Here is a 22,306-nt window from a genome sequence, read left to right as displayed (position 1 = left end):
TATACCACCCAGCTCTCACCCACTATACCACCCAGTTCTCACCCACTATACCACCCAGCCCTCACCCACTGTACTACCCAGCCCTCACCCACTGTACTACCCAGCCCTCACCCACTATACCACCCAGCCCTCACCCACTATACCATCCAGCCCTCACCCACTGTACTACCCAGCCCTCACCCACTGTACTACCCAGCCCTCACCCACTGCACTACCCAGCCCTCACCCACTGTACTACCCAGCTCTCACCCACTATACTACCCAGCCCTCACCCACTGTACTACCCAGCCCTCACCCACTGTACTACCCAGCCCTCACCGCACTCTCCGAAATCTGGTCGACTCACCGTCCTTGACTTACTTGGCTTCGGGGTAAAGTTTGCAGTGTTGGCTGCAGCGCAGGGGTTCGCACGAGGTTGTGTTTGTAGCACACATGACTCCCACCCTACCATCCTCAGTGTGTATGTGTACCACACACACTACATACATACGCCCGCCACCTGCCACGTCCATCCCGCGGTGGGAGCAGCGGTGACCTGAGGTCTGGAGACTGGAAAACGACCGTAAGAAAATGATGGTCGTGCCAGGCCCCCCGCTCCTCGCACCGCCATATAAATACCACTGACATGGCACCATCCAAGCCCAGTCTATCCCCAGCCACAGGAGGGGCAAGACGTGTACTCTCCCACCACCACGCCACCCTGAACTAAACACGCGCTCGACGCGTCATCCTCTTCCATTATCGGTGTTAGTGACCAGTAATTACCGACCAGCTACACAGTGAATCGTGTGATAATTACGTAGATTATTTCCCCCGGCTGATGACAGTCGTTCGTTGTGGACAACGCCAGGAAACTTCGCCTAAGGTCAGTGTCTGGCGGGTGCAGTTGAGTACTGGTGGGTTAGTGTGTACTGGAATGACCAGATGTTGTGGGGTCGTCTTCCTCTTGTGTACTGGTAAGCTGGTGAGTGGTCGTACCTGGTCTCGTGTTCACTCATGCTGGGGGACCTGGTGAGTGTATACTCATGGTGGGGAGACCTGGTGAGTGTATACTCATGGTGGGGAGACCTGGTGAGTGTATACTCATGGTGGGGGACCTCGTCTCATGTGTTCACTCATGCTGGGGGACCTGGTGAGTGTATACTCATGGTGGGGGACCTGGTCTCATGTGGTCACTCATGCTGGGGGACCTGGTGAGTGTATACTCATGGTGGGGAGACCTGGTGAGTGTATACTCATGGTGGGGAGACCTGGTGAGTGTATACTCATGGTGGGGAGACCTGGTGAGTGTATACTCATGGTGGGGGACCTCGTCTCATGTGTTCACTCGTGCTGGGGGACCTGGTGAGTGTATACTCATGGTGGGGGACCTGGTCTCATGTGGTCACTCATGCTGGGGGACCTGGTGAGTGTATACTCATGGTGGGGAGACCTGGTGAGTGTATACTCATGGTGGGGAGACCTGGTGAGTGTATACTCATGTTGGGGAGACCTGGTGAGTGTATACTCATGGTGGGGGACCTCGTCTCATGTGTTCACTCGTGCTGGGGGACCTGGTGAGTGTATACTCATGGTGGGGGACCTGGTCTCATGTGGTCACTCATGCTGGGGGACCTGGTGAGTGTATACTCATGGTGGGGAGACCTGGTGAGTGTATACTCATGGTGGGGAGACCTGGTGAGTGTATACTCATGGTGGGGAGACCTGGTGAGTATATACTCATGGTGGGGGACCTGGTCTCATGTGTTCACTCATGCTGGGAGACCTGGTGAGTGCATACTTATGGTGGGGGACCTGGTCTCATGTATTCACTCATGGTGGGGGACCTGGTGAGTGTTATATCATGGTGGGGGACCTGGTGAGTGTATACTCATGCTGGAGGACCTGGTGAGTGTATACTCATGGTGAGTGTTCAGTCATGGTGTGGGACCTGGTAAGTGTTCAGTCATGGTGGGGGACCTGGCGAGTGTTCAGTCATGGTGGGGACCTGATGAGTGTTCAGTCATGGTGAGGGACCTGGTGAGTGTTATATCATGGTGAGGGACCTGGTGAATATATAGTCATGGTGGGGGACCTGGTGAGTATTCTGTTATGTTGGGGGACCTGGTGAGTGTTCTGTTACGTTGGGGGACCTGGTGAGTATTCTGTTATGTTGGGGGACCTGGTGAGTATTCTGTTATGTTGGGGGACCTGGTGAGTGTTCTGTTATGTTGGGGGACCTGGTGAGTGTTCTGTTATGGTGGAGAATCTGATGAGTGTTCAGTCAAGGTGGGGGACCTGGTGAGTGTTCAGTCATGGTGGGGACCTGATGAGTGTTCAGTCATGGTAGGGGACCTGGTAAGTGTTCACTCTTCATGAGGGACCTAGTGAGTGTTAAGTCATGGTGGGGGACATTATGAGTGTTATATCATGGTGGGGGACCTGGTGAGTGTTCAGTCATCGTTAGGATCTGGTGAGTGTTTGTGTTTTTCTCGTGTTCATTGATGATGGGGGATCTGGAGAATGTTCTATTGTGTTCAGTCATGATAAGGATCTGGTGAATGTTCTGTTCAGTCACAGTGGGGGACTGGAGAATGTTCTATTGTGTTCAATCATGATAGGGATCTAGTGAATGTTCTGCTGTGTTCAGTCATGATAGGGATCTGGTGAATGCTTTGTTCAGTCACAATGGGGGACTGGAGAATGTTCTAATGTGTTCAGTCATGATAGGGATCTGGCGAATGATCAGTTGTGTTCAGCAGTGCTTGGGACCAGTGGGTGTCCTCTCGTGTTCAGCCATGGTGGGGGAACAATTGTGTGTATAAGTGTGTGTGTGTGTGTGTGTGTGGGAGGGAGGGAAGTAGGGGGCGTGTGGGAGTTCTGTAGTGTTAAGTTTTGGTGGGAGACCTGGTGAGTTTTTTGCCATGTTCAGTCATCGTGGGAATCTGTTGTGTGTCCAGTTCATGGTGGCGGACCTAGTGGGTGTCCAGTTCATGGTGGGGGACCTAGTAGGTGTCCAGTTCATGGTGGGGGACCTGGTGGGTGTCCAGTTCATGGTGGGGGACCTGGTGGGTGTCCAGTCATGGTGGGGGACCTGGTGGGTGTCCAGTTCATGGTAGGGGACCTGGTAAGTGTCCAGTTCATGGTGGGGGACCTGGTGGGTGTCCAGTTCATGGTGGGGGACCTGGTAAGTGTCCAGTTCATGGTGGGGGACCTGGTGGGTGTCCAGTCATGGTGGGGGACCTAGTAGGTGTCCAGTTCATGGTGGGGGACCTGGTAAGTGTCCAGTTCATGGTGGGGGACCTGGTGGGTGTCCAGTTCATGGTGGGGGACCTGGTGGGTGTCCAGTCATGGTGGGGGACCTGGTGGGTGTCCAGTTCATGGTAGGGGACCTGGTAAGTGTCCAGTTCATGGTGGGGGACCTGGTGGGTGTCCAGTCATGGTGGGGGACCTGGTAAGGTGTCCAGTTCATGGTGGGGGACCTGGTAAGGTGTCCAGTTCATGGTGGGGGACCTGGTGGGTGTCCAGTTCATGGTGGGGGACCTAGTAGGTGTCCAGTTCATGGTGGGGGACCTAGTAGGTGTCCAGTTCATGGTGGGGGACCTAGTAGGTGTCCAGTTCATGGTGGGGGACCTAGTAGGTGTCCAGTTCATGGTGGGGGACCTAGTAGGTGTCCAGTTCATGGTGGGGGACCTAGTAGGTGTCCAGTTCATGGTGGGGGACCTAGTAGGTGTCCAGTTCGTGGTGGGGGACCTAGTAGGTGTCCAATTCATGGTGGGGGACCTGGTGGGAGTCCAGTTCGTGGTAGGGGACCTGGTGTGTGTCCAATTCATGGTGGGGGACCTGGTGGGAGTCCAGTTCGTGGTGGGGGACCTGGTGGGTGTCCAATTCATGGTGGGGGACCTGGTGGGAGTCCAGTTCGTGGTAGGGGACCTGGTGGGTGTCCAGTCATGGTGGGGGACCTGGTGGGTGTCCAGTTCGTGGTGGGGGACCTGGTGGGTGTCCAGTTCGTGGTAGGGGACCTGGTGGGTGTCCAGTTCGTGGTAGGGGACCTGATGGGTGTCCAGTCATGGTGGGGGACCTGGTGGGTGTCCAGTCATGGTAGGGGACCTGGTGGGTGTCCAGTCATGGTGGGGGACCTGATAGGTGTCCATTTCATGTCGGGGGACCTGATGGGTGTCCATTTCACGGTAGGAAGTATTTTGTGTTCTGTTATGCTAGGGACTTGGTGAGGAATATGTTGGGTTTTCTGTCGTGTTCAGTCATGGTGGAGATCACGTTGGGTATTAGATCACGTTCAGTCATGGTGGGGGACACGTTGGGCCTTCTGTCGTGTTCATTCATAGTTGGGGAGACGTTGGGTCTTCTGTGGGGCTGTCATGGTTGGGGACATATTAGGTGTTCTGTCGTGTTCCGTCATGGTTGGGGACACGTGGGGTATTCTGTCGTGTTCAGTCATGCGTGTTCATGATCTTCGGAACGCGTCCGTCACAACAGAGAATGTTGAAGACGAAGAATGATGATAATTGACGATAACAGTAAGTAGGAAGAACCATGAACACGTTCAGCGACCAAGGAAATTGTCAAAGACGGGATAACGATGAACAGGAAATCTGATCGCATGAACAACGTGAACAGGGAAAAGAATGACGATGAACAGGAAATCTGATCGCATGAACAGCGTGAACAGGGAAAAGAATGACGATGAACAGGAAATCTGATCGCATGAACAACGTGAACAGGGAAAAGAATGACGATGAACAGGAAATCTGATCGCATGAACAGCGTGAACAGGGAAAAGAATGACGATGAACAGGAAATCTCAAGTAAACAGTTATGAATATAGAGGATAAAGAGGAAGAGGAACTCAGGTTACATGAACAAATGTGAACAGAGAGAAGAATAACGATGAACAGCCATTCTCGTCAAACAGAGATGTATGAACATGACTAATGTCAGCCATGAACATTAATGAGCAATTTTACCGTCGATCAAAACGAAATTTTTCATCATAGACACATTTCAGGGTCAAGAAAAAAGGACTTCAGTAATGTCAATAAATGTCTTTCCCCTCCAAAAAAATAGAATAATTACGATGATAAAAACAAATACAAAAATTAACATTAAATACAGAATCAGAAAATTGAGCGGGACTTGTAATAGCCCGAGATCAGGCCGTCAAATCCTATTATATTATTGGAAAGTGTAAGGAATATGGAGCGAATCTAAAAATAAACCAGGGTTATATAAGCAAGTCAGTGAAAGCCTCTCTCACCTTCACCTGGGAAAAAAAAATCTATAAACACTGAAGGTGAGGTGATCGTGTTACTGGTGTTAAGCCTTGGCTGGTGTTAGGTGTTAGCCGATGTTAGATGTTAGTGGTGTTAGGCTGGTACCTAGTGTTGCTGGTGCTATGTCATAGCTGGTGTTGCTGTTGCTGGTTGATAGCTGGTGTTACTTGTGCTAGGTGATAGCTGGTGTTACTGGTCCTAAGTGGTGGTTAGCGTTGCTGGTGCCAGGTGGTAATTGGTGTTACTGTGCAAGGTGTTAGCTTGTGTTACTGGTGCTAGGAGTTGCATGGTGTTCTTTTCATAGGTGATATCTAGTGGTGGGTGGTGTTATGTAACGTTTGAAGGTAGTTGGTGTTACCTGGTGTTGCGTGGGGGTTGGCGTTACATGGTGTTAAGTGGGGTTGGTGTTACATGGTGTTAAGTGGGGGTTGGTGTTACATGGGTGATGGCGGGTGTTACCGGTGTTAGAAGGTGTGTGGCATTACTGGTTTTTGGTGATTGCTGGTGTTTGGTGAGAGTTGCTGTTAGATGATAGCTGGTGTTATTTGTGTTAAATGATGGCTGTTGTTACTTGTGTTAGATGATGGCTTGTGTTACTTATGTTAGATGATGGCTAGTGTTACTGGATTTTGGTGATAGATGATTCACCGCTTTTAAGTGATGGTTGGTGTTATAATTGTTAGATGATAGCTGGTGTTGTAAGTGTTAGGTGATGGCTGGTGTTATCAGTGTTAGGTGATAGCTGGTGTTATCAGTGTTAGGTGATAGCTGGTGTTACCAGTGTTAGGTGATGGCTGGTGTTATCAGTGTTAGGTGATAGCTGGTGTGATCAGTGTTAGGTGATAGCTGGTGTTATCAGTGTTAGGTGATAGCTGGTGTTATTAGTGTTAGATGATAGCTGGTGTTATCAGTGTTAGGTGATAACTGGTGTTATCAGTGTTAGATGATAGCTGGTGTTATCAGTGTTAGGTGATGGCTGACCCAGAAATGACCAGACCAAGGGATGATTACGTCACGACGCTCTGTCTAATGGAACGGGCGTCAGAAATTACGTCAGACGATCGTATAAATCCAGAAAACGTCTTTAAATGATCTTGTAAGTTGCTCCGTCAAGACATCTTGCGTGTTGTTATTTACATTAGTGACGTTAGATCAGTCCACCAATTAAGTAAGCACCTTACTTTACACTTTATGTGAGGTATACTTAAGGAACAATGACTTTCCTCACAACTCCCACAAGGGGCTTACTTTCGTCTCTAATCTTCTTTCGTGAAAAAAAATCCCTTTGATTTACTTCATGATTTATTTATTTTTATGTTCAGTTTCGTTTCTCAATGCATCGGCGACAGTGTTGTGTTTACATTATTTCAGTGTAGGAGGAAACGGTTTATATGAAGCACACCTGAGTTAGCATTATGTGGCCGTCGGAACCGACCCAACACAGAGTCAACGCCAATTACCGTAGTCAACGCTGAAATGGTGGGCTTGCGACCCTCTCATAACCACGTTTTCTATACAGCAGACGACGCAGACTCTAAGGGGCGACTACAATTGAACGCGCTGAGATTTGATGCTTATATAAGACTTAACTGTTCCTTGAGACACATGCCTTGGTCAACGTAGTTGTTATGATGTAACCCAGGTTAAGTTAGGATACGTTCGAGTGATGGTCACTGAGACGAGGGCGTCGCAGGTCGTCTCTGCACAGTGGTACCATCTCCACAGAAAACGTAACCAAAACAAAATGTTATTGTCGGCTGTTCACATTGAACAACCTCCATGTAACGTCCAGAGCCTTAGTCTTATGACAGAGGATCAGTTTATTTATGAAAGTCTGTTTCGAGTGTATTTATACGAAGAGGAAGGTATATACATGGTTATGTATGTGGTTTGTTGCATGTTGGTTTATGTGACGACTGGTTGAAATAGATGGTTGCATGAGAATGGAAAATGGCAGTATGATTAATTACATTACACACACAAATACACAGACAGACAGACAGACAGACACACACACACACACACACACACACACACACACACACACACACACACAGTGATGGCTAAATAATGTGATGATGTTTGTGGTAAAATGTGTTGAGTTGGTTCGGGTGTCTTATCTAAAGTTACATTTAGCTATTTCCTCAGTCGATGACTCATACAGCTCAATTAAGGCTAGTGTAAGAGAGAAGTAGAATTTTTTCTCTACAAAAAAGTGTCATTCCTACTTCATAACCATGAAGTTTATACATCTTTTATTCTCTAAGAGAACATAGATGTGTGGTGCTGGCTAGGCTACCAGACGTACTACCTCCCACAACGTTTTCTGTACTTCAGTGTTGCGTCCTGATGCAGAAGCGCACATGCGCACTGGTGGTCGGTAGGTAGGAAGACAGATGTACCAGTGTGAACATGGTCCTCGCTGAGGGGGAAGGGTGTTTGGGCAACAGTGACTTCCTAGTGTGTTGTGGCCCAGACCAGCTCGTCAACATTCTCTCTCGCTTTCGGAGAAGCAGCTAAGCTAACCCTGAGTTTCATGGTCCTTGACTTTTAAGCATTTTTTTTGTTATTATTTTCTTTAGCGTAACCTTCCTTGCGATTACCATCATGACATAGACTATATAACGCTTGATATTCATTTTTTTTTCTTCTTTCCTCTCTTATTTACGCAACCCGTGTCCTTGTGACTTGCATGTTTGTCTTTCTCATATTTCCGGCTTGTCGCTACCTTAGAGTTACCTTCAGATCAGTCTTCTCCAAGGACAGGGAACAGGAGAATCTCTCGAAACAACAAATAGCATCGCAGGAAAGGACATGCGTCATGAGACGGATCTGAATTTAGGTTCGAAGTTACCAAAACGTTTTGAGAAAAAAATTTCCTCTGAAAGGACGCAGCAGCCAAGCCGGAATTAGTAAAACCTTAACCTACTTTCTCCTTTCACATTCTATGAAATTATACCCCAAGAGAGGCAGTAGTGAGGTATATCCACCAAATATAACCCCCTCTAGAGTCGGTGACAACAATCAAAATGTCTGTTATTTTAGCTATGTTCGGATGATTTGGCGGGAAATGGCTGTGTCGTTGTCTTGGTGATGCAGCTGTTTTTATAAAGTAAGGAAGTCTGTCAGGTTCTTAGCCAATTATATACGCAGTTATTGCTCATTTTTTAGTGTGATTTTCTCCATACTGTCAGAGGAAATCATGGCGTGAATAAAAATCATATATCGACCACCAAATATTAGAAAACTAGGTTACCTGCTAAGATTTGTATACGAAACCAAACAGAATAATAAGGATAATTTTTTTTTATATGATAATGTGTGTGTGTGTGTGTGTGTGTGTGTGTGTGTGTGTGTGTGTGTGTGTGTGTGTGTTTGGGGGGGGGATGTTTATTCTCAGACAGGTGAGGGAGTGTTACGGTGCGGCCAAATCTCTTAACATACAGTCCTTCATAACTCTTTATCTCGCTCAATTGATCGGTTCCCGCCTGTCTTAAAGGACCGTTCCATTCCAACATGGTCCATTCCACTGAGGAACTTGGGAGTTGTTGTCATTCCAGTGACGGCAAGGGTGCCTGCCCACCTCTCCCTCTGGCTCACCTCCTGTACTTCAAGTACTTTTCGTTGCCCAACTTTTGGACCTTCTCGCTCATGATGCCGCTTCAGGTGGGCTCGACTAGTCCTGGTGAACTATACTGTTATTCATGTCCTATACATAACAACTAAATATTCCAGATAATTCCTCTTATCTCGGTATTTGAAGACAATTCTAGCGTTCACCAGTGTGAACCTCACATCTTTGAGACTTCTCCTGACGTCCCCTTCTGGTCTGGTGACACCGTGAGTGCTGGCATCCTGCGCAGTGCCATGGAGTTTCCAGCAACTTCTGCGCTTCAAGAGGAGTCAGTGCCTGGGTTCATACCACCTCCTCCCAGCGTTGTCGATCAACACATGTGCGACTCTAAAGTTCATCAGCCGTGTAACCGACCACTCACTGGGGCCATTGGTCTCTTATGTAGGGACTTTGTGAATATTCCTTAATGTATCTCAGTGTTTTAGCATCAACTGCAGATATTTTAAGGCATGACTTGAGACCCCTCTGACGTGTCATACGTGTGTATCAGAAACAGCGGCGGCCCTAAGAACGCGTCTTGCAGGACGCCAACGATGACCCCCCCCCCCAACCTGTGTTGTTAGGTGCCTCTGACCTGTTACTTCTTCCCTTCTGCTGAGCTAATTTTTGATTAACTGAAGGAACTCACTTGTGCCTCGACCCACTGAAGGAACTCACTCGTGCCTCGACCCACTCAAAGGAACCCCTGCCTATCTCGACCCACTCAATGAACATCCTCATAGTTCCATATGCTGTCATTATCCACTGCCAGTCATGTTCACTACCGATTGTTTAGAACAACCCTTTTTCTTCAGGTTCACTCCATTCATACTCATACTCAAAGCGACGTGTCTCTCTCACTTGCTGAAACTCGTATCTCTCAACTTCCTACTTTATCATACTCTCCTAAATTCAGACACCGACTTCTACAGTTTCTCACTCGAGTCTTACACTGGAGCCGTGTCATCTGTAATTACCAACTGACTCATTTCCCGGGCTCCTCTGCCCTAAGAGACTGCATTCTTGCCCTTTACCCCAAAACCTTCGCTTTGATCTCCCTCATCTTTCATCCACAAACAGGTCAAACAGCCACAGAAACATCACATACCCTTGATACAGACCTACCTTCACCTGGAACCACTCCTCCTTCTCACTACCTTTTCGCACACACGCCTCACTCTCTTCATGCAAACTCCTCACTGTTTACCGCTGCTTTTCTTCCACGCAGTTTATTCGTAGCACTTTCCATGAAGCATTTCTTTCCACCGTAACGTACACATTCTTTAAACCCTTAAATGCGACGGAGAACTTCTTCGCTTTTTATATGTATTTGTCACACACATTCTCTAAAGGGGACGCCTGATCCACACATCCTTTGTCACTCTTGAAGCAGTATTGTTTCTACCCAGTCTGAAGCTCTCCCTAGTCTGAAGCTTTGTGTATGCCACTCCCCTCTCACTCACCACTCCCCCATACAACTTACCAGATGTACACAACAGAATCATGTCATTGAGATTCGAACGGTTATTTTTGTTCCCTTTGTCTTTATATAATATCGCTAAGCAAGAATACCGCCAGTCTTCTGACACCTCAACCCTGGGTCGTACAGACAAGGAAAATCCTGAATAACCAGCTAACAACACAACAGCCCTCATTCTCGAGAATTTCAACTGCCATCCCACCCACTCCAGCTGCTTTGCTCCACTTCACCTTATACAAGTCTTCCATCTCTTCTCACGTTCCCACGCCGCATGATAACTCCGCATGCCATACACCCTTCATATGCCACTTTATCCTCTGACACATCCAACAGTCCTTCACAATACTCTCTCCATCTTCCTCCTCATCTCTTCATTTCCTGTTGTTCCTTCCTCATCTGTTCTCCTCAGTGATGTTCCCATTTGTTTCCTTGTTCTTACATTATTCATCTGCTTCCTAAACATTTTCTTATTTTCCTTAAAGTTTATTGATAATCTCTCGCCCCATCTCTCATTTGCCCTCTTTTTCAGTCCCAATACTTTTTTTCTTTACCTGTTTCTTCCTCTTGTACATTTCCCAATTACTCGTAATCCTTTCCCACAGGTAACGCTCATACTCCTCTTTTTCCTCTTTCCCGAGCAACTTAACTTCCTCATTCCACCACTCACTAACTTCCCTTACATGCCAACATCATAGTTTTAGCATGACACACTTCTGCACCAGCCAGCACTGCTTCCCTAAATACTTTCCATCCCCCCACCCCACCCACCCACCCACACACACACACACGCAAGCTTCGTTTACAATCACCTTTGTCGTTCTTCACCCAGCCGCTCCTGGTTTCGCCTCACACAAGCTTCTGTTCCAAGCTCACTCACTTTCACCCACTCTTCCCCCCTATACAATTTCCTCTATTCCTGAAGCTTCTACAAACCTTCACCATCACCTCGATGGGATCAGCAGTCCCACCAGCTGCTCCTCACTGCACATTCACATCCAATAGTCTCTCCTTAACACACCCGTCAGTTAGTATAGTATCCAGTATTACCCGCTCACCATTAAGCAAGGAACTCCTAATCACCACTCCTTTTTGTTTTTTTTCTTCGCAAACATTGCTCAAGCCGTTCACATTTCTCGATCACCCTGTACAGCACCCCATACCTCCCAGTTATTTCTTTAACTGCCATATTACCGACGCTTGCATTCAAGTCACTCATCCTTAAGACCCGAAACGTCACATGAAAACGACTGACTCACACACTCATCTCTTCCTAAAACGTCCGCCTCTCTTCCTCACGCTCTCAAAACCCACTTTGATATTCCACCACATCATCCTAGGGCTGACGAACAATCTTTCACACACTTGTTCAACTGTGTAACAACACAAGTACCACGCCCTTTCCTTTGTTCTCGCCCTCACACTAACCCCAGACTGTCACCCTGAGGATATTTCCCAATCATTCTTCCCCCTTCCCCCTTAGCTGAATTCCACTCAAAGCCAGAACATCCAGGTTCCTCTCCCCAGTCACACGATAGACCGCAGCCTTCTTATACGTGACAGTTAGAAACTGGGTGTGGTCAATTGAGGCCTTGTTTCCTTTGATCCTGGCGCTACCTCGCTGTCTTATGAAACAGATATGAAACAGAGCAAGGATGAAAAAATATTTTCATTATTATTATAACTAATGATATATGTATATTTGCGTGTGTGGTCGTATGTATATACATGTGTATGGGGGTGGGTTGGGCCATTTCTTTCGTCTGTTTCCTTGCGCTACCTCGCAAACGCGGGAGACAGCGGCAAAAAAAAACAAAAAAAAAATCTATGATTATTTCATACCTGTTCGCCGTTTCCCTCCTTCGCGAGGTAGTGGAAGCAACAGATGACTGAGCTTAGGAGGATGATAAATGGCCCCTGCCGCCAGTCTTCTGAAAAGTTATTACGCAGGGGGGGAGGAGTTTCAACCTAACCTTCCCCCCCTTCCCATGACCCCTCTTTGTCGCCTGTGACGACGCGCAGGAGGTGGCGCAGTAGATTTCTGTCTAGTGTCCCAAATATCATTCGTACCTTTCCCCTGCAGTAAATGTTACGTCATCATTGGCTATCGCTGATTCACTCGTTATCATTTTGGTCTTAGCATCATCTTCGCTGTGTTTCCCATCTCATATCCATACCATCTAGAAAGTGATCGATAAATTGGCAACGTTGGTGTTCTCTGTTGTAATCAAACACAAGTCATTCGTTATACTGAAGAATAGATGCTTAAGAACGCTTCAGGTGAAACACTCTAGAATTTCTCTTCCTCACCCATCCATTTTTATTTTCATATAGAGGAATTGAATTTGCATGTAAATTCTTCACAAAAGAAAATAGCATTTACCTTGCTGACCCCCACCCACGTCAGTTTAACCACACACTGGCTAATTCAAGCGTCAGCAGCTTTTTAACTTAAAAAAAAATCTCGGTATTTACTTCCTCTGCCTCCATCTCTGGTCGCCCCTTATAGTATTTTTTTTTTTATCTTTTTTTATTTTTTTTCCGTGAGGCACATGGCGGGGCAAACAACCATGGGAGAGTTGGTCGTTTTCCGTGGGTAGTGTTGAAGTAGTCATGAGATGTGGCAGCGTGTGGCAACCTTCACCGAGTCGTCTGGACACAACTTTCTACTGGTCGAAAGTTGGCATTGACCGTCAACCTTATGGAAGTATTTGCGGTACAGCGGAACATCCTGTACATGCAAGATATTGCCGTGCCGTGGAAATCAATTGGTCTAAATATGGACTTTTAGTTTCCTATGAAGATCAAGGATGTTTAAAAATGTAAACTATCCGTTGTGGAAAAAATGTCGAACACAACCTTGCCTGATCAAGGTTGATAGAAATATTATTTGTTGAAGTACATCAGGTCAACTTTGTATATATATATATATCTTTTTTTTATGTAGTAACTAACCTGACCAAACTTAAGTTTTATAGAGATACTTCTTGTAAGGTGAGTTGAAAGTTATATGTGAGCGTCTCTGGTCTTGCTAAACATGGCAGTGTCATAGAAGATAGTTACCATTGCTCGCCAGAATTTTGGTACAATACAGTGGAAGTCACTACCTTCATGTTTGACTTTCGCTGAAAATTTTCTTCGTTGTTCTGATTAAGGGGTTAAGGCGAAAGGTATAACACAGTATAGGTAGTTTGATGTGATGACGTTTATCTGATCAAATGTAAAGACACCCAGCAAGTTACGTCATTTATGGCGTCACTTCATGTCTTGGTAAAACTTTGGCGGATAGCGAGCTAACGCCGGACAGTCAAAGAAATGGCCTCTTGAACACATCCGCTACCTATCCACAACCAGGCCTCAGTTTTTTCCAGGGTTTCTCCCAGCCGTTTCGTATTCTGTGGTTCATTCCAGTGACCACGTCGCCTCGTATATACTAGTGCATAGCTAGAGTTCACTCTATCCTATGCATACCTTACACTCTCCTACATGTTCAGGATCGGAGCACTCAAAACCTTTTCCAGTCCTCTCCTATTCTGTCTTCTCCCCCTTATCCCATCCACTTTTAACTCTTTGTTAACTTCTCCTCGCTCATCCTCTCCGTGTGTCCAAGCCATTTCAGATCGCTCTCTTCATCTCTTTCAATCATACGTATCTTATTTCCACACCTCTTTTGCTCTATCATTTCTTAATCAACCTCCTCACATCACACATTGTCCTCAAAGATTTCATTTCCAACATACACACTCACTTCCATACTTTTCTCGTCTATAGTCATCGCCTTGTTATCCATATATTACTGTCAGGGCCACTGTACCATTAAACACCCATTATTGCCATCTCCAACACAGACCTTTCTCTCCGCACACTCAGTCCTTCCAGAACCTTAGCCCCCTCATCCACCCGATGACTCACTCCAGCCTTTCATCTGCTAAACCAAATAACCTTGCTGCTATTTACATTTACTCTCTATTTTCACCTTTCACACATACCTTCCCAGATTCAGAGACCGGCCAGCTTTTACAGTTTCTCACTCGAATCTGCCACCAGCGCCTCAACAGCAGCAAACAGCAAGACAAGAAACCATTTACAGATTTTTTTACTGGATAGCTTTGTCGTAGGATTTTTTTTTTTTTTAAAGATCCCTGTTTTGCCCACATAGTAAAATATGACGAGCGCAGTGCCAGACCCGAACACCACAAACCACAAACACTTGTGTACCTCTCATGATATATATATATATATATATATATATATATATATATATATATATATATATATATATATATATATTAAACTATTCGCCATTTCCCGCGTTAGCGAGGTAGCGTTAAGAACAGAGGACTGGGCCTTTTTTGGAATATCCTCACCTGGCCCCCTCTGTTCCTTCTTTTGGAAAATTAAAAAAAAAAAAAGAGAGGGGAGGATTTTCAGCCCCCCGCTCCCTCCCCTTTTAGTCGCCTTCTACGACACGCAGGGAATACGTGGGAAGTATTCTTAATCCCCTATCCCCAGGAATAATATATATATATATATATACATACATATATATATATATATATATATATATATATATATATATATATATATATATATATATATATTCCCTGGGGATAGGGGAGAAAGAATACTTCCCACGTATTCCCTGCGTGTCGTAGAAGGCGACTAAAAGGGAAGGGAGCGGGGGGCTGGAAATCCTCCCCTCTCGTTTTTTTTTTTTTTTTTTTTAATTTTCCAAAAGAAGGAACAGAGAAGAGGGCCAGGTGAGGATATTCCCTCAAAGGCCCAGTCCTCTGTTCTTAACGCTACCTCGCTATCGCGGGAAATGGCGAATAGTATGAAAAAAAAGAAAAAAAAGAAAAAAAAAAAAAAAAATATATATATATATATATATATATATATATATATATATATATATATATATATATATATATATATATATATATATATACTTTCATACGTATTCGCCATTTCCCGCGTGAGCGAGGAAGCATCGGAAACAGATGAATAGGAATTATGGGAAAATTCCAACTTGACACACTCCGTTGTCCCTTATTTTAAAAGGTAATGATACAGGAGGAGAGGACTTCTAGTCTCCCTCTCCCGTCCCTCGTAGTCGCTTTCTGCAACACGCATGATAGACGTGGAGAGTATTTTTTCCTCCATTCCTGTATTGCTTTCTAGAAGGAACAGAGCAAGGAGCCAAGTGAGGAGCTTTCTTTCTAAGCTCTGTCATCTGTTCTTGACGTTACGTCGCTTACACGGGAAATGACGATCATGTATGAAATAATATACATAGTGTGTGTGTGTGTGTGTGTGTGTGTGCGTCAGTATCATTACCTGATTTTACTGTAGAGGTGTGTGTTAGCGTGTGTATATGTAGGTGAAAAATATGAAATTTACCTTCAAATGCGATTTTTTTAAAGATTTTTCATACAATTTCATTAGATTCTTGAAAGGAAAGCATTATCAGTGTACATGATCCCTACGGATGGCAGAGAAATCAACTAATTACAGTAATACTGGCAAGAGACTGTTCCCCTCCGTAATGGGTATTCACGTTTTCTATGAAACACTGTGTCTTTCGAGAGAACGCTGGAGGTATGGTAGCAGACGACGCCAGGCCCAGATAGCGGCCGACGCCAGACTAAGGTCGCAGATGACGCCAGGCCTCGGTAGCGAGCGACGCCAAGCACCGGTACCAGACGACGCCAGACTTCGGTAACAAGGCGTCAGGCCTGCTACCGGTAGTGGGCGACGCCAGACCCCGGTAGCAGACGATGTTAGGCCCCGTTAGTGGGCGACGCCAGACCCCGGTAGCAGACGAAGCTAGGCCCCGGTAGCTGGTGACGCCACTCCCCGTTAACATAACGCCAGACCCCGACGGGAGACGACGCCAGACTCCAGTAGTAGACGACGCCAGGCCCTAGGAGCAGACGACACCAGGACCCATAGAGCAGACGACGCCAGGCCCCGGGGGCAGACGACGCCAGGCACCATTAGCAGACCCCGGTAACATATGACGCCATGCCCCGGTGGCAGACGATGCCAGACTTCAGAGGCAGACGACGCCATGCCCTAGAAGCAGACGACACTAGGCCCCTAGAGCAGACGACACTAGGCCCCTAGAGCAGACGACGCCAGGTCTCGGGAGCAAACGACGCTAGGCGCAATTAGCAGATGACGCCATACCCCTGTAGCAGACGACGCCAGGTTCCATTAGTAGACAACGCCAGGCACAAGTGGCAGACTTCAGGCACCAGTAGCAAACGACGCCAAGCACCGTCAGCAGATGACGCCAAGCCCGTTGACAGACGACGCCACACACTACTAGCAGACAGCCCTCGTGTGGTTGTTGCACACGTGGTGGTGGCGGGCGTAGGACATTTTTTTTTCACTATTCAAACTGCGATGAGGAGCTTGTAGTCCTAAGGACATCCTGCCACCATTGCCACCACTCCTGACCATCTGTCTGTGTCAGAGGTTCAGTGGATGGCAGATGTACCGAAAGAATGAAATGGAAGCCACACACACACACACACACACACACACACACACACACATATATATATATATATATATATATATATATATATATATATATATACATTCATGTTGATCATTTTGTTGGTAGGTCGTAAGGTGGGTGGGCAGGTGGTGGTGGGTTTCCCGCCTGCCCACGACCTTGGGGGGAAAGGGATGACATAATAGACTCGTCAGTCAAGTCGTAATTACATAAGAAGATCGTTCAGAACGCAGAGAAGCGTTCAACCTCGTGCAGGAGGGAGAGTTCTACGCCGTATTTCATACTGAGTCAGGCCGGCCACATGATAGGATACTCCCTCTGATTGTAGGTCTAATGAGTAGTTATATATCGTTAACGAACACTTGGATCGTATTTACACCAGCATACATTCTATAATTGGATGGGGGGGGGGGGGGGGAATTAATGTTTTAATCAACAAACCGACGTGTGAGCAGCAGACGATGTTAACCCACCGACGTGTGAGCAGCAGACGATGCTAACCCACTGACGTGTGAGCAGCAGACGAAGCTAACCCACCGACGTGTGGGCAGCAGACGAAGCTAACCCACCGACGTGTGAGCAACAGACGATGCTAACCCACCGACGTGTGAGCAGCAGACGTCGCTAACCCACCGACGTGTGGGCAGCAGACGACTCAACCCACCGACGTGTGGGCAGCAGACGAACCTAACCCACCGACTTGTGGGCAACAGACGACTCAACCCACCGACGTGTGGGCAGCAGACGAAGCTAACCCACCGACGTGTGGGCAGCAGACGGTGCTAACCCACCGACGTGTGAGCAGTAGACGACGCTAACCCCACCGACGTGTGGGCAGCAGACGACGCTAACCCACCGACGTGTGAGCAGCAGACGATGCTAACCCACCGACGTGTGAGCAGCAAACGACGCTAACCCACCGACGTGTGGGCAGCAGACGACTCAACCCACCGACGTGTGGGCAGCAGACGAAGCTAACCCACCGACGTGTGGGCAGCAGACGACTCAACCCACCGACGTGTGGGCAGCAGACGATGCTAACCCACCGACGTGTGGGCAGTAGACGACGCTGACCCCACCGACGTGTGAGCAGCAGACGACGCTAACCCACCGACGTGTGAGCAGCAGACGACGCTAACGACACAGTGCTCACTGACATGAGATGAGCTAACGAGGACTGCCGCCATGATGCCTTACCCAACGTCACTTCCTCCAGCTGCTGTGGCCGTAGCTGCCCATAGAAAACGTGAACGAAAACGGGAAGTTTTGTCACGTTTGACGTGTACGGTAGAACATAAAATGGTTTTGCCTCTTATGTTCATGTGTTAAGTCTGTATCGTACAGGAAAACTGTCTGTAACCTCATTGTTCACCAGTTCGTATAACGAGCGGCCATGGCCAATTGAATCAGGCAGTTGATTGGATGATAATCGAGCAAATTGAGTGAGTAATATGGCCGGCAAGTCAATCAGTCTTGAGAATATTGTAGCCGTTCATTGTCTTGTAAATATTATCATGTTGGCCAATTGAGGTAAATATGACGACAAGTTGAAGAGTTGAACGTGACAATTCTACGTCGGAAATGGAAGTTGGAAAATGTTAGCATTCTGCTGATGTAGTTAACTGGCTAAATAATTACGTCACTCCCACGTCGTAGCTGAATAAAGCATGACTGATGACTTATGTCTATCTGTCTATCACAGGGTCGGCCATTATATACCCTCAGAGGGTAGGCCTCACCCCCCCCCACGTCCGTTAATGTGGGCCCCCCCCCCTCTACACATGACTGTTATATGACAACCTTCAGCAAGCAGGAAATACTCTCCGCACATCCTAAATGTGCACCCCCCCCCCCTCCCAAGGGCATGCCTCTCTCTCTCTCTCTCTCTCTCTCTCTCTCTCTCTCTCTCTCTCTCTCTCTCTCTCTCTCTAGATCTCGTGATTTAGAAGGCAGGGGGGGGGGGGGGGTTCAAGGCTGGAGGGGCAGGGGCCTTTAAAAAGTTAAAAAGTAGATATCATCGGACATGATCTTTTTTTTTCGTCTGTTCCTGGTGCTACCTCGTTAACGCGGGAAACGGCGATCAAGTGTGAGAGAGAATGTATATATATATATATATATATATATATATATATATATATATATACATTTTTTTTTTTTTTTTTTTTTTTTATACTTTGTCGCTGTCTCCCGCGTTTGCGAGGTAGCGCAAGGAAACAGACGAAAGAAATGGCCCAACCCCCCCCATACACATGTACATACACACGTCCACACACGCAAATATACATACCTACACAGCCTTCCATGGTTTACCCCAGACGCTTCACATGCCTTGATTCAATCCACTGACAGCACGTCAACCCCTGTATACCACATCGCTCCAATTCACTCTATTCCTTGCCCTCCTTTCACCCTCCTGCATGTTCAGGCCCCGATCACACAAAATCCTTTTCACTCCATCTTTCCACCTCCAATTTGGTCTCCTTCTTCTCCTCGTTCCCTCCACCTCCGACACATATATCCTCTTGGTCAATCTTTCCTCACTCATTCTCTCCATGTGCCCAAACCATTTCAAAACACCCTCTTCTGCTCTCTCAACCACGCTCTTTTTATTTCCACACATCTCTCTTACCCTTACGTTACTTACTCGATCAAACCACCTCACACCACACATTGTCCTCAAACATCTCATTTCCAGCACATCCATCCTCCTGCGCACAACTCTATCCATAGCCCACGCCTCGCAACCATACAACATTGTTGGAACTACTATTCCTTCAAACATACCCATTTTTGCTTTCCGGGATAATGTTCTCGACTTCCACACATTTTTCAAGGCTCCCAAAATTTTCGCCCCCTCCCCCACCCTATGATCCACTTCCGCTTCCATGGTTCCATCCGCTGACAGATCCACTCCCAGATATCTAAAACACTTCACTTCCTCCAGCCTCTCACCATTCAAACTCACCTCCCAATATATACATATATATATATATATATATATATATATATATATATATATATATATATATATATATATATTCCTATGAGTCCACGGGGAAAATGAAACACGATAAGTTCCCAAGTGCACTTTCGTGTAATAATCACATCATCAGGGGAGACACAAGAGAGAAATATAACAGTCAGTTGATATACATCGAAGAGACGAAGCTAGGACGCCATTTGGTAAACATGTGATTGTGATTATTACACGAAAGTGCACTTGGGAACTTATCATGTTTCATTTTCAACGTGGACTCATAGGAATATATATATATATATATATATATATATATATATATATATATATATATATATATATATATATATATATATATATATATAACTGGCAACTGTGAGCTGTGGAGAAGGCGCAGGCCCGCCTGGAGCCAGCAGTAATCTTATGTGCGTCACGTATTACGAAAAGAATTTATAAATATGCAAATTGATGAATATAAAAAAAAACCCACACAAGTCCCTGGCTGGCTGGCTGGAGGACCGAAGGATCTTACACAATGCCAGGGACCAGCAGGAGTGGGAGGGTGGTGGGGACGCAAGAACCACATGAACAGTCGGTCTTCCAGGCTTCCAGAAATGTCTGGAAAATCCGCCTTTCTCAGAACTGGAATTACACACCTGGAAGGATGAGGGGGAAGGAAGGCGTCAGTAACTTTCAGCAGCTGAGGGGGTTGTGTAAACTGCCGCCACCAGCTGAGGGGTTGTGTAAACTGCTGCCACCAGCTGAGGGGTTGTGTAAACTGCTGCCACCAGCTGAGGGGTTGTGTAAACTACTTAATACTGTGAAATTGCCCCTGATATACACAGTTTCCTTAAGAATGCATGAGAGAATTTTCTGCTTATATATATATATATATATATATATATATATATATATATATATATATATATATATATATATATATATATATATCATTCAGTTCATGTTATCTTTACTGTGAAACAGAGATTCACTTCGTGAAAATGGTTATTGAGAAAAATATTTCCTAAGTTCTATTTCAGTTGATTGTATCATTTGTGTATATAAGTAACAATATCATTTATCCATACATACGCGTCTTTATCCTTCTCCCGCACTTGTCAAGATGAGCGCAAAAAACACGCCAGATATATCTTGTATCAAAGTGACTCTCTGAATCAAATTTGGTAGATAATTTGCTTGTAACCCAGACCAACATGGACGCCAGATTTATATAAAATATCACCATAGACGTAGATGTGTGGAGGGATGTACAAACAAACAAACGTAGAGGCAGGTGTACTGACGGGTGGTGAAACCAGTTCCTGAGTGACACAGTTCGTGCAGACACGTGCGAGATGGAGAGAGTTCTGCCCTGGGGTCGTAATTACCCGTGTGTACTGTACGGGGAAGGGATTGTATTCTACTGTACGGAGAAGGGGTTGTACACTACCGTAAGGAGAAGGGGTTCTACACTGCTGCACGGGGAAGGATTTCTACAGTGGTAGGACCCCCATATCACGAATGTCTTTTTATATCACACCTTTGTAAACTTGTGCCTGCTCTCCATATTCTCATACTTAACGTCTTTATTGAGTGTTCACAGCGAGGTAGTCATAACTCAGCCAGTGTTGACGTAACAGTGTGTTGTCGCGCACTGACCCCAGTTACGTTGTACTTATGAGGGAAGACCTTCAGCTGTGGATAACCATCCCACAGCAGGAGTCCCAACCATCGTACAACCTTCCCATGCGCATCAGGAGGTCCCCTCGTGAGGAGCCCCACGCCTGGTGCTCCCGCTGGCTTCCTCTGCAGGGAGGTGGGAGGCGGCCGCTTGTGGGGGCGCCTCCCTACACTCCTACAGCAGTTTATCCTCGAGGAAAAATAGATCTCAAATCGTTCTTGGAGGGGAAGGTGTTCGGTCCCGTGGCGGGAACCGTCCCTCATATTCGTTCAAGTCCTGAGGCGGGTGGAGGGGGACATGTCGCTCCCAGATACGCCAACTGGAACTCCAGATTGGGATTTTAGGGCGCGGGTGTGGGTGGTAGGGTTCTGGGGGAAAGGACTCCTTCCCCGATCAGGAGCAGGTGTGAGGGGTGTCTGGTGACGGACCACTTGTGGCGTCTGGCCTTGACGAACGTTCTCAGGGTTCACAGTGAGTCTGGTTTCAGATTCTTGGCTGAACGGCGAGAGTCACTAGACACCCAACAACAACAACAACAAACAACAGTGTGTCCAGGCAGAGGCCCAGTGTCTGCACGGGCTGCCAGAGCTGCCAGTCACCACCCGCTGGTGAAAATCGGAGGTTCTGCTGGCAGACCCCACGAGAGATGGTCGAGACCCGCGAAGCAGTGTTGTGGGTGGGGTCGGACCCTGCAGACGAGACGGTATCGGCAGGAGCTCCTCCCACCCACCCACCCACCAGCTGACATAACTACATCCATACAGG

At 46.7% G+C, this 22,306-nt stretch overlaps 1 protein-coding gene across 1 annotated transcript in view; it reads left to right on the top strand.

Annotated features, from left to right (window-relative positions):
- The first annotated feature begins 650 nt into the window (after positions 1–650).
- The window catches only part of anchor (integral membrane protein GPR155 homolog anchor), a 131,614-nt gene continuing 109,958 nt past the window's right edge, over positions 651–22,306 (top strand). Inside the window, exon 1 of the mRNA XM_071663733.1 lies at positions 651–865. The gene's annotated coding sequence lies outside the window, so the exon portion shown is untranslated. The remainder of the gene's footprint in view (positions 866–22,306) is intronic.

Source organism: Panulirus ornatus, chromosome 7, assembly GCF_036320965.1.
Source record: "Panulirus ornatus isolate Po-2019 chromosome 7, ASM3632096v1, whole genome shotgun sequence".
Taxonomy (NCBI): Eukaryota; Metazoa; Arthropoda; class Malacostraca; order Decapoda; family Palinuridae; genus Panulirus; species Panulirus ornatus.
Note: the sequence above shows the minus strand (reverse complement) of the source record. Positions and strands in the feature narration are given on the sequence as shown.